Raw genomic sequence first — 9987 nt, 5'->3', positions numbered from 1 at the left:
GCTAGGGAAGCTGGAGAAGCTTGTTAGCTGACACTGCTAGACAGGCAAAGGAAGCCAAGTGAGCTCCAAACAGGAGCATCAGAGAAGAAAGCACTCATGCCAGGAAGTTGATGGAAAAGGCCAGGCACTATAATTAGGCATAGAAGGATCATCTCTGGGAACACTTGCTCTAGATGGACACCCATCTCCCACAAAACTTTATCTTGACTACTTAGGCTGCTCTCAATTCTGTGTGCACACCACAGGCCCATGGAGGCCTCCAAGGGGACAGCGCAAGATCAGCTTAAGCTGCTTTAGATCCACAGCACCATGGAAAGCAGCAGTTCTGCTCTCCTGTCCACTGGAGCTGCAGTGTCTTACTGTCCCATATACCACCTCTCTCCCTCATCCCTGTCCCAGTCACTTCCTTCCACCCATGCTCTATTCCCAGCTCCACCCTAGCAGTGCATCTGTGTAGGATACATTTCACAGGACTCCTCTTCAGAAAGTTAAGTAATTCTCAGATGAGGAAAGACGTGGGTGGGAAACAGAATGTATCTTGGGGGAAGGCAGAAATGGGATGTGGACCAAAAAAAAAACCAAAAAGCAGAACTGAGGCAGAGAAAGAGTGATTCCTGTGAAGTCCTAGGACAGCTAGTTAGCAAGGCTAGGAACTGAACTTAGTTTTTATCTAAATTTTTATCTAAGTTGCAGCATCCACTTCTAATGCTTAGGTAATTTTTGCGCGTGGGAAGACATTGCTCCAAAGCTGATAAGGTTCCAGCCCAAATTCCTCAGCACAGAGCAAGGTGATGATGAGCCTGCCTTGCAAAAGTTCGCTGGCTTCAAAAGCTGATCAAGATTGCTTTGACTTTCGTAAAGCCATTCTGGAAGAGAGCCTTTCAACCTGCTTAGGACACCTCACCGGACCTGAATCCCTTTTCACTCCTGCTAACACAATCCAGATGCCATTGCAGGGAAACAGAGTTGTGCCTATTCAGACCAAGTGGAACTGAGTGCAGATGCCCAGTACTGGGAGCCCACAGCACTTCTACCTTCTCATGTGTTCCATGGCACAGAAGCACCCCACCTACATTGTACTATACGGAGTAAAAGTCACCCCTAATCTGAGAGCCAACACAGAGCCTATGCATTACTGAAGTGCCATATAGGCCTAACATTTTAAATAAACCCTTATTTTTTAATAAAACATCAGGAAAGAAAGTCTTATTTATTTAATAAATAACAACAGTATGGACTGAATTCAAACATCTGAGAGAAAAGCACTCTTTCGTAAATGCTGAGCATTGCCCCAGTCATGCTACGAGGGCTGCAGATGGCATACTGTCAGCATTGTCAGTGATTTTTTTAGATAAACTAGGGCAGGGTAATCTTTGCATTCACAAAGGGAAATGCAGCAAACTTAAAAAAAAAAAAAAGATAACTATTTGAGCTTTTCTACCTCTGAATAAAAAAGGTGAAGAAGGAAAAGTGGGGTGGGCTGGCTGGGGAAGAGAAATACCAACACTGACTCCCTTTGTGGGTCCCCTCGGTGAAGGCTGGTGCTAAGCCAAACCCACATCCTCCATTCAATCCACTCCACTTGAAGAGAGGTTTGAGTAAGAGAACAGCATAAGTAATTGAAGAAAACAGACAATTTTATCAACCCCAAACAGCCAAAGAGGAGGACTTGACTGCTCTTCCTCCCAAATCTCAAGATTAAGTTAAAAAACATGTAACTTTTGTAGGGGGGAAAAAAAAGCGCTCTATTTTTTTCACATATTCTGATTTCTCAGTTTGCAGAGTATATAAACACTTCCAAGATTTTTCAACATTTTTCACTTTCAGTATTTTTCAAGTGCTTCAAACAGAATTTTTCAATTACTTCTCAACAATGCTAAGCCGAGAAATGTGTTTTTTAAGTGAAAGCTGAGATTCTTGCTTAATCACTTGACAACAAGAGCTGGGATTAGTTTTAGAGGACCATCAAATACTATGAGACTAATGATAAATATATCAGACTTAGCAACACAGCACTGATTAAAAAAAGAAATAGCAAGCCCATAACCATGCTGAAATAAGGCATATTTCCTGTAAAATCAGGAGAGACCTTCCAACCTCTTCCAGTCCAGTGTTCAGGATTTTGTAATATGAGATAAACCTGGCAGAGAGTCATGGCATCACCTAAGCAGAGAGATGCCAACACAGCTGAAGGGAAACCAGTCTGTGGATGAAGCAGAAGACCTGGCAGAAGACCAGCTGGCTCTTAGGAAAACTTACTTAGACTTCACCCTTGACTCACAGCCATTGAATCCTTTTCTGGTTTAAAACTTTATTTCAAGCCTATGTTTATCTCACCAGCAACATGTTACTGTACTGGCCTGCATCTTTAAGGCCACAGTACTGTTTGCAAGCACAGAGTATGAACATCACTGGTAGTGGCACTTTGTGCCAGAGCTGTTGGCGTGAACCGTAGGCAGGAGGAGTTCTGCTAATAACACATTATCAAACAGAAAGCATTGCTTGTGCCTAGATTGACATTTCAAGACACAGCAGTTACACGGAGGACTGCTACCTTATTCCTCACTATTTCAGGGTACTGGTATGTGTGTAGCTGAAGCTCTGCATAGTAATCTGGAGCTACGCATCGGGAAGTTTAGAAGAGGCAGCAGCGGTGCCCACATGCTGGAAATGAAAGACACACACAAGTGCCTGTGGGTCAGAGCCAGCAGGCTTGGCTCTGCCTTTCTGAGCTCCATACCTGAACAGCATTGATTTCAGTCTTATCCACTGAAATCAATGGGCCTGCTTGTAAACTTTAGCCAAAATCAATGGAGTTCAGTCTTAAGCAAGAGTCAGGCATCTAAATACTTTCCAGGATCTTAGCTTAGCTGGTGCATCTCTACAAGGAAGACTGGAAAAACTGGACGCTGAGTTAGAGGGAATCAATCAAAGAACACGCCAAAATACCCGGGAATGGACAAGGCACTGCATATTCTGTTTGTACTTTCTCAGACATAACAATCTAACTGACTTAATCTCATGAAGACCGGGATACTCTCTGCCTTCGGTTACCTTCAAATCATTTAAGAATAATAAACAGAAGTTTTGCTGTAGGAATACATCCTAGATTCCCTACCTGTATATCAGCTTCACAACAGCCATTAGCTCACTGACTTCAGTAAGACCGTTTCCCTTGTGCTCTGTTATACCCCATATTTACAAGTCATTAGCATTAAAGCCATGTCAATAGGATAAATCCCAGGATGACAAAAAAAGCACAGCTACATTTTTGCAGGAAGTGAGCTTTAGTTTACATGCAGGAGAAAATTCTCTAGGTCTTGCCTGAACCAGACAAGTCACTTCACTGCAGAACCTGGTCCTAAAATGATCAGTCCAAGTTGTGGAGCACACAGAAGGTGACAGAAGTGCACAACAAGAGATGGTTCTATCTGAGAGAATATTGAGGGGAATGACAAGAACTGAAGTGAAACAGTGAAAGAGAGACATGAAGCCACCTGAAGGATATGCCATTATGTAATTTCTTAAAATAAATGCATGCTCCTCTATCTTAGGAGATGAGATGACTAGGATAATTTAATACCAGCAAAATTTCAAGAATTTGGAGAAAGCTCCCCAAATAACTTTGCAAAGAAAAAAGCCAGCACAGTATATCAAATATCATCCTTAAAAAGCAGAGGATTTGCCAAGTGAAGCAGAACCAACTGATAATGTTGATATAATTCTTTTAATCTGTGTTGGGAGCTCTTAACCCTTGACCAAAGAAAACAGAGAGAAGAGAACAGAAGAAATAAGCTAACAATGAAGTGTGAGTAGAAGGAGGAGGTGTGATCACAGATGAAGAAAAAGGCAAGAAAAAAACAAAAGCAAATAAATTCTCAACAAACTAAAGAAAATGGGCCTTTGGCACAATATCTGGTCCCAGAACTGAACTTCTACCTTTCCATGGCTGTGTGAGGCTGCATACAAAGTTTTGCTTCAGCTATCAGAAACACATTGCTCAAGCTACTTAAAAGTTTGAAGTTACTTAAGACTGGCTTGGGTTCAGACCCATCTTAAAGTGAACAAGCTTTGACTTGGAAATGGATATAATTAATCAGCAAAAACACTACCATAATTACACAAGTGATCCAAAATTAAGTGCTTGTATCTTCCACTGAAATCTAAGATGCCACGGCTATATCCACGGGTGACTATGATTCCCATCCACTGGTTTCTATCCAGCCAAGCTCACAGGTTTTTGTCCTCCTCAATCCTTACTTCTGTTTTCATTTGGGAGGCAGGGAACATGGCCTTGTAAAGCATCCAAGCTGGCCTTCTGCTGGTCTCACCTTGGAAGCCCCAAACCAGGGTACTATAACCTGGGAGGCAAGCAACTAGCTCCTCCTCTGTCATTTTCATGGTCAAGCTCCTCTTCCTCTAGTTTCATGTGATTTTGCACTGAAGCTGTCTGTTCCCGTGCTTTCACTCTCTCCTGTGTTCACGTTAGCCTTACAGCCACCGAAAGATTCTGGGGCAGCAATCTTCTCTCCCTGCCTGGCCTGTCAAGTCACATACAAACTAACTGCATGTGGCACCGTAAAAATGATAAAACAGCGTATTATAATGTAATTTCAGATACACATCCCCACTGCCCAAAGCCCTGGTCCAAAGCCCACTGATAATGGTAGAAGCCTCTCCATTGATTTTTATAAGGTCTGCCCTGTTCCTTGTGGAACTAAATAGAGCCAACTCACATGGAGAAAGCTCACATACCTTTCCCAGTCCTAAGCTGGCACCATGCAGGGAAGTGGGTTTTAATAAGATGTGAAGCAGTACTGCTGTAATAAATAAATAAACACTGATAGTGATCTTACAAGGGAAGTTCCTTTCTTCCTTTATCTTGATTTTACCTATTCAGAGTAAATTTAGCACTGGTGGAAAATCTGAGGTGGCGTTGGCCTCTTACCCACATAACAGACAGAGCACTTTTCTGCTACATATTTCTGACCTCCCCTGGATGGACCTCTTTGGGCTCCAGGAGAGTAGCTGAGAATCTCTGGCTTACTCGCCAACAGCCGTACTGCTGAGGCAAGCAACAGAGCGTGGAAGTAATGCCAGTTGTCATGGCTCCTCTGCTAGAAACTGATTTGTGACCTTAAACTTAATTCAAGATCAGCAAACAAATAGTTATAAAATTCTAACAGGCTTGCACTTGTTACAGTTCACAGCTGGACTGTAGCATGAAGAAGATTTTTCCAAGGATTTTATTTGCTGAATGTCCTGCACTGGGTTGGAAAAAGTCACCTACTCCAATTTCTTTAACTACAGTCCAGGGAGACCACTAGATGAGACAGGACTGATGCAAACATCCTCCTCTATCACTTAGAAATGCTAAATCCGAACCTTTTTAGCAGCACAACCTGCAGCTTGTTCTTCTGCTGGTTCAACATTAGTTGCTTTCCAGATGCCTCTGTGTGACGTCTGTCTTTGCTGCAGGTGGGAACTATGGCATACATACCACAGACTCTGCACTTCACATTGCAGCACAGCAAACATTGAATTCACAGGCCAATTACCTGAGCTATCATTTGCAGTTACTCTCTGCATTATTTAACAAAGCAGACAGGGTTTTGAGTAATGAAATGCTGTTCAGCAGATACGGTAAATACATAGATCACCATGGCATTAATCTGAAATGGTGACAGAGAGCATTGGTGCTACGTGCTCACTTCATACAGATACAGCACATTTGCAGGATTACTAGCAAGAAATGTATGTCATGACTTGAGGTCACTATTTCACTCTGTTAAACTGAATTTTTCACCTGGTCCCCTGGTTAGTACAAATGGGCTGGATTCCTCAGCAATAGTGAAACTTCTCCTGCCTGGTGTGAGCTGAGCACGTGGCCACACTGCTCACTCAGGGCCAAGGAATCTCACCACAACCGTCTCCCTCCGGCCTCTGTGTTCTGCCCGAACAGTGCTGCGTGCCACGAGCCACTGCACAACCTAACTAGTTTGACCTGGCTCCTGTCAAGGCCTCTGAGCTGCCCCTTTCCCCCTCCTTCCCCTCATACCATAGTAACAATTGTAATGACTAAACAAGAAAAGTCATTAACATCAACAGTGAAAACACCATATGGAATTTCAGATATTTAAACATAATCCAGTGGGACCTCCACGTGTTGTTGAAAAAAGTTTACTTACACTAAGCAGCCATCTACACCCAGTGGATGGCTTAACAGGTTGGCAGAGATTTCTCAGACTTAGTTGAATCTAGTTGGAAGGGACCTACAACTACCAGAGGATACCAGGAAGAAGTGCTCAGCGTCTCCCTCTCCACTTCCCCTCCTCAGGAAGCTGTAGCTGAGCGTTCCTCCCTGGTATCCTCTGATAGGATGCGTGGGAATGGTTCAAAGCTGCACCAGAGTAGGTTTAGACTGGACATTAGGCAGCATTTCTTTACCAAGAGGGTGGTCAGACACTGAAACAGGCTTTCTGGAGAGGTGGTCGATGCCCCAAGCCTGTCAGTGCTTAAGAGGCATTTGGACAATGACCTTAACAACATGCTTTAACTTTTGGTCAGCCCTGAAGTGGTCAGGCAGTTGGACTGGATAATTGTTGTAGGTCCCTTCCAACTCAAATAGTCTATTTTATTCTACTCTGCTCTACTCTATTCTATTCTATTTTATTCTCTATCCCTGAATAGATTCAACTAGGTCTGAGAAACAAACTAGACAAGCCCAAAGTCCTTAGCCACTCCTCAGAGGACATGCCTGCCAGCCCTTTCACCAGCTTTGTTGCCTTCCTCTGCATGCATTCAAGGACCTTTACATCCTTCTTAAATTGTGGGGTCCAGAACTGTACCCAGCACTCAAGGAGATGCCGCACCAATGCTAAATACAGCAGGATAATCACCACTTTTGACTGGCTGGTTATGCTTTAATGCACCCCAGGATGCGGTTTGTCCTCTTGGCTGCCAGGGCACACTGCTGACTCACACTGAGCCTGCTGTCGAGCAGCACCCCCAACTACATCTACCACCTTCCCTTCATCCACTAGGCAAGTGACCTTACCATAGAAAGACATCAAATTAATTAAACAGCATATGTGTGCACTTGTTCTCCATTTGTTGTGCCTGTGGATCTCATTACTTGAGTTAGACCTAAACAACTCTGGTTCTGCAAAGTCAGATACATTCACTTGTACCACAACACTCAAATTCTATATATGTATTCAATAAAGCTAATAACATATTTCCATAATGTGCTCTATGAGTACCTGCAAAGATAATGAGCTGTTGTTACATCTTTGTGAGCTGAAAGTTTACAGCAGCAATGAATTAACTCTTTTAATTGATCAAAAAGAAAGAGCAAGTGACTAACATATATTATTCCCCTGCCTGCTCTATTAAAAAACTGACTCAGACTTCAGTCTGTTCCTTGGAGGACCAGGCCAAATAAGCACAAGAGGGTAATGATGCGGTGTGTGATGAGCAGAAGTAAAGAAAATCACAACATAAATGCTTTCAGAGCCAAACACAGAGTGAAAAGGATGGGCCATGGAAGACATGCCTCAATTCCCATGCTAGTTCTGAATTTTCCTTTGTCTCCATTTGTCACCAAGGGTCTTAAACATAACAGAGAGCAGACTGCAGTGTGGTGCTGACACAGTAGAGCATCTTGAAATGAACTTGCTAGAGCAGTCTAATTCCAGTTGGCCAGAGCTTGGCATTAAGTATTTTATCACACTTCTCCTGTTTAGCTAATTAAAAAGTATAAAAAATGGCTAGTGCTTCAGAGATAGCTGTCATCAGACAACAGACTATTTTCTACTATTGGATCTTCCTCTCTGCTGAGACCTACTTCTTCCTATGCAAAGCCTAATGCTGTTTGACACTCTTCTAGAGAAGGAAGGTAAATTAGCCCACCATGGCCCATTCTGTCTTGATCAGATATATTTCTGTATTCCAGCTAATTTGCTTAGCATTTGCTTGAGTGTTGCTAGGTGGTACTGCGTGCAGTGTACAGTGCAGACAAACCCCCAGTGCTCTTCACTCCTGACCTGTAATGAGATACTAGACTTTCCTAACTTCTGCATGGACAATGAAAAACATGTTAGAAATTGAGATTGATAGGGGATGGAGAAGGTTAAGAAGGTGACATCTACCTCATTACAAGCATCAGCTGGATACAATGGACATGGACCCCATACCCCACACCAAGCTCAGCCACAGATTTGAATGCCAGAGCCAGGCACATGCCTAAAATAGCATAAGTTCTGACAGGGAGAAGGAGAGAAGACATATATACCCTAAAACCATGTGCAGTCAACTTGACAGTAGGAAGAGAGCTAATGTTTTCTTTAAATGTTACACTGATGAAGTGTGAAAACTCCAATTAAAAACAAATTAAGAAGGAATATTCATCATGAGGCTTTGCTAGTGAAGCAGTCAATTGTCTGAAATCTTAAAAACTGAAGAGTGCTTGTGTGGGTACAGGATAATAAACCTGAAGATAATTCCAGCAAAAATAATTACAACCGCCTGCTCCTTAGGGGGCTTTCAGGTTGAAAGTGCAGTGCAGAAAGTATCATCTTCCAGGCTTTACCTGGGCAAAGGCCCTTAACTGATTCCTTCTAAGTCCTTCAATTGAAGGAACAAATCCATTATTCTGTTTAGAGGACCATGCTCCAACAAGCTGTTCAAGCTGCAATTTGTATCTTGAATGCTGTGCAAGGCAAAAAGATGTCTGAGTCATGCCAGAGACTGCTTCACAGTGAAAAGAAAGAGGGGAAGGCATGGTTGCAAGAAAGAAACCTCCACAAAACAAGGGAGTCCTGGGGAACAAGCATCCACAGCAGGACCGAGATGTGATTATTCCCATGAAAAACCCTCTTATAAGTCACCGCGAACAGTTCTATTGTGAATAGTGTCCATGGAAAGAGTGCCCAGTGGTTAAAGTGCTAGCCAGGGACTTGAGAGGCTCAGGTCCAACTCTTCTGCTTGAGCATCCCCTCTCCATGTAAGCACAGTAGGTCACTTGGGTTATGCTCCCACGCCACATTGCAGAACAAGGCTAAAGATCACTTGGTAAGCTTTGAGTGGGATGATATCCTAAAAAACCCCACGCAGAGATGGTAACACACATTTTCAAAGCAAAACTTCCATTGTGCCCAGCGTGCTAATTAATCCAAGCACATAATTCAGCTAACACGGTTTGCCTGATGCCAGGATAGCTCGGTTAACACTGAGACTGGCTTTGTTTCATGTGACTTAGACATATGAAACATGCCCTGTGTCTCTTTGCATCTCATCTCTCTTTCCGTAAATCAGGGACAGTAATCACCACTGGCACTGTGCACAAATAAATGCAGTAACAACAGTGAGGCTTTAGGATACTCTGATGAGGAGAAGCAGAGGGATATCTCTAAACATGACAGATCAGATGAATCACAGTGTGATAGTGCTGGCTCTACGCTCTGGCATTTTGTGCTTGCCTAGAGTACTGATGCCAAGAGCATCGTGCCCAGCTCCTCAGGGCTCTGCTGCCCTGCAGATCCCTCCAGAGCTCACACAGCAGCATGGCAACTTCCCAGTCACCACAGTCATCACAATGCACCAGACACCACCAAGTTCCCCATTCAGGTGACCACTTCTAACCCATCAAATATGGCTACTTCTTCTGGGAGTGGTGGTGTGTAACAACTCACATGGCCAGCAACCAACAACCTACTTTGCCTTTTGCTTCTAGGCCAGCTACCACATGTAGTTGGTGTCAATGAGCCAGTCGTGAACTGGACTTGGCTGTCTACACCCAAGTAGAGATAAGGAACACCAGTGGTCTAGGCAGGCCTCATCTTTTCCAGCCATGCCAGTTACCTATTTTCTGAGCTAGGGTCTTTCAGGACAGAGCTGTAAAGCTACTCTGCCGTCCCTAAGTTTCTAGGGCTGGACTTCTCATCCATGGGGTACCAACTGTTAAAGTGCTGCAGGTAACACACATGG

This window comes from Strix aluco, chromosome 2, assembly GCF_031877795.1.
Source record: "Strix aluco isolate bStrAlu1 chromosome 2, bStrAlu1.hap1, whole genome shotgun sequence".
Classification (NCBI taxonomy): Eukaryota; Metazoa; Chordata; class Aves; order Strigiformes; family Strigidae; genus Strix; species Strix aluco.
This window is presented reverse-complemented; position numbering follows the sequence as displayed.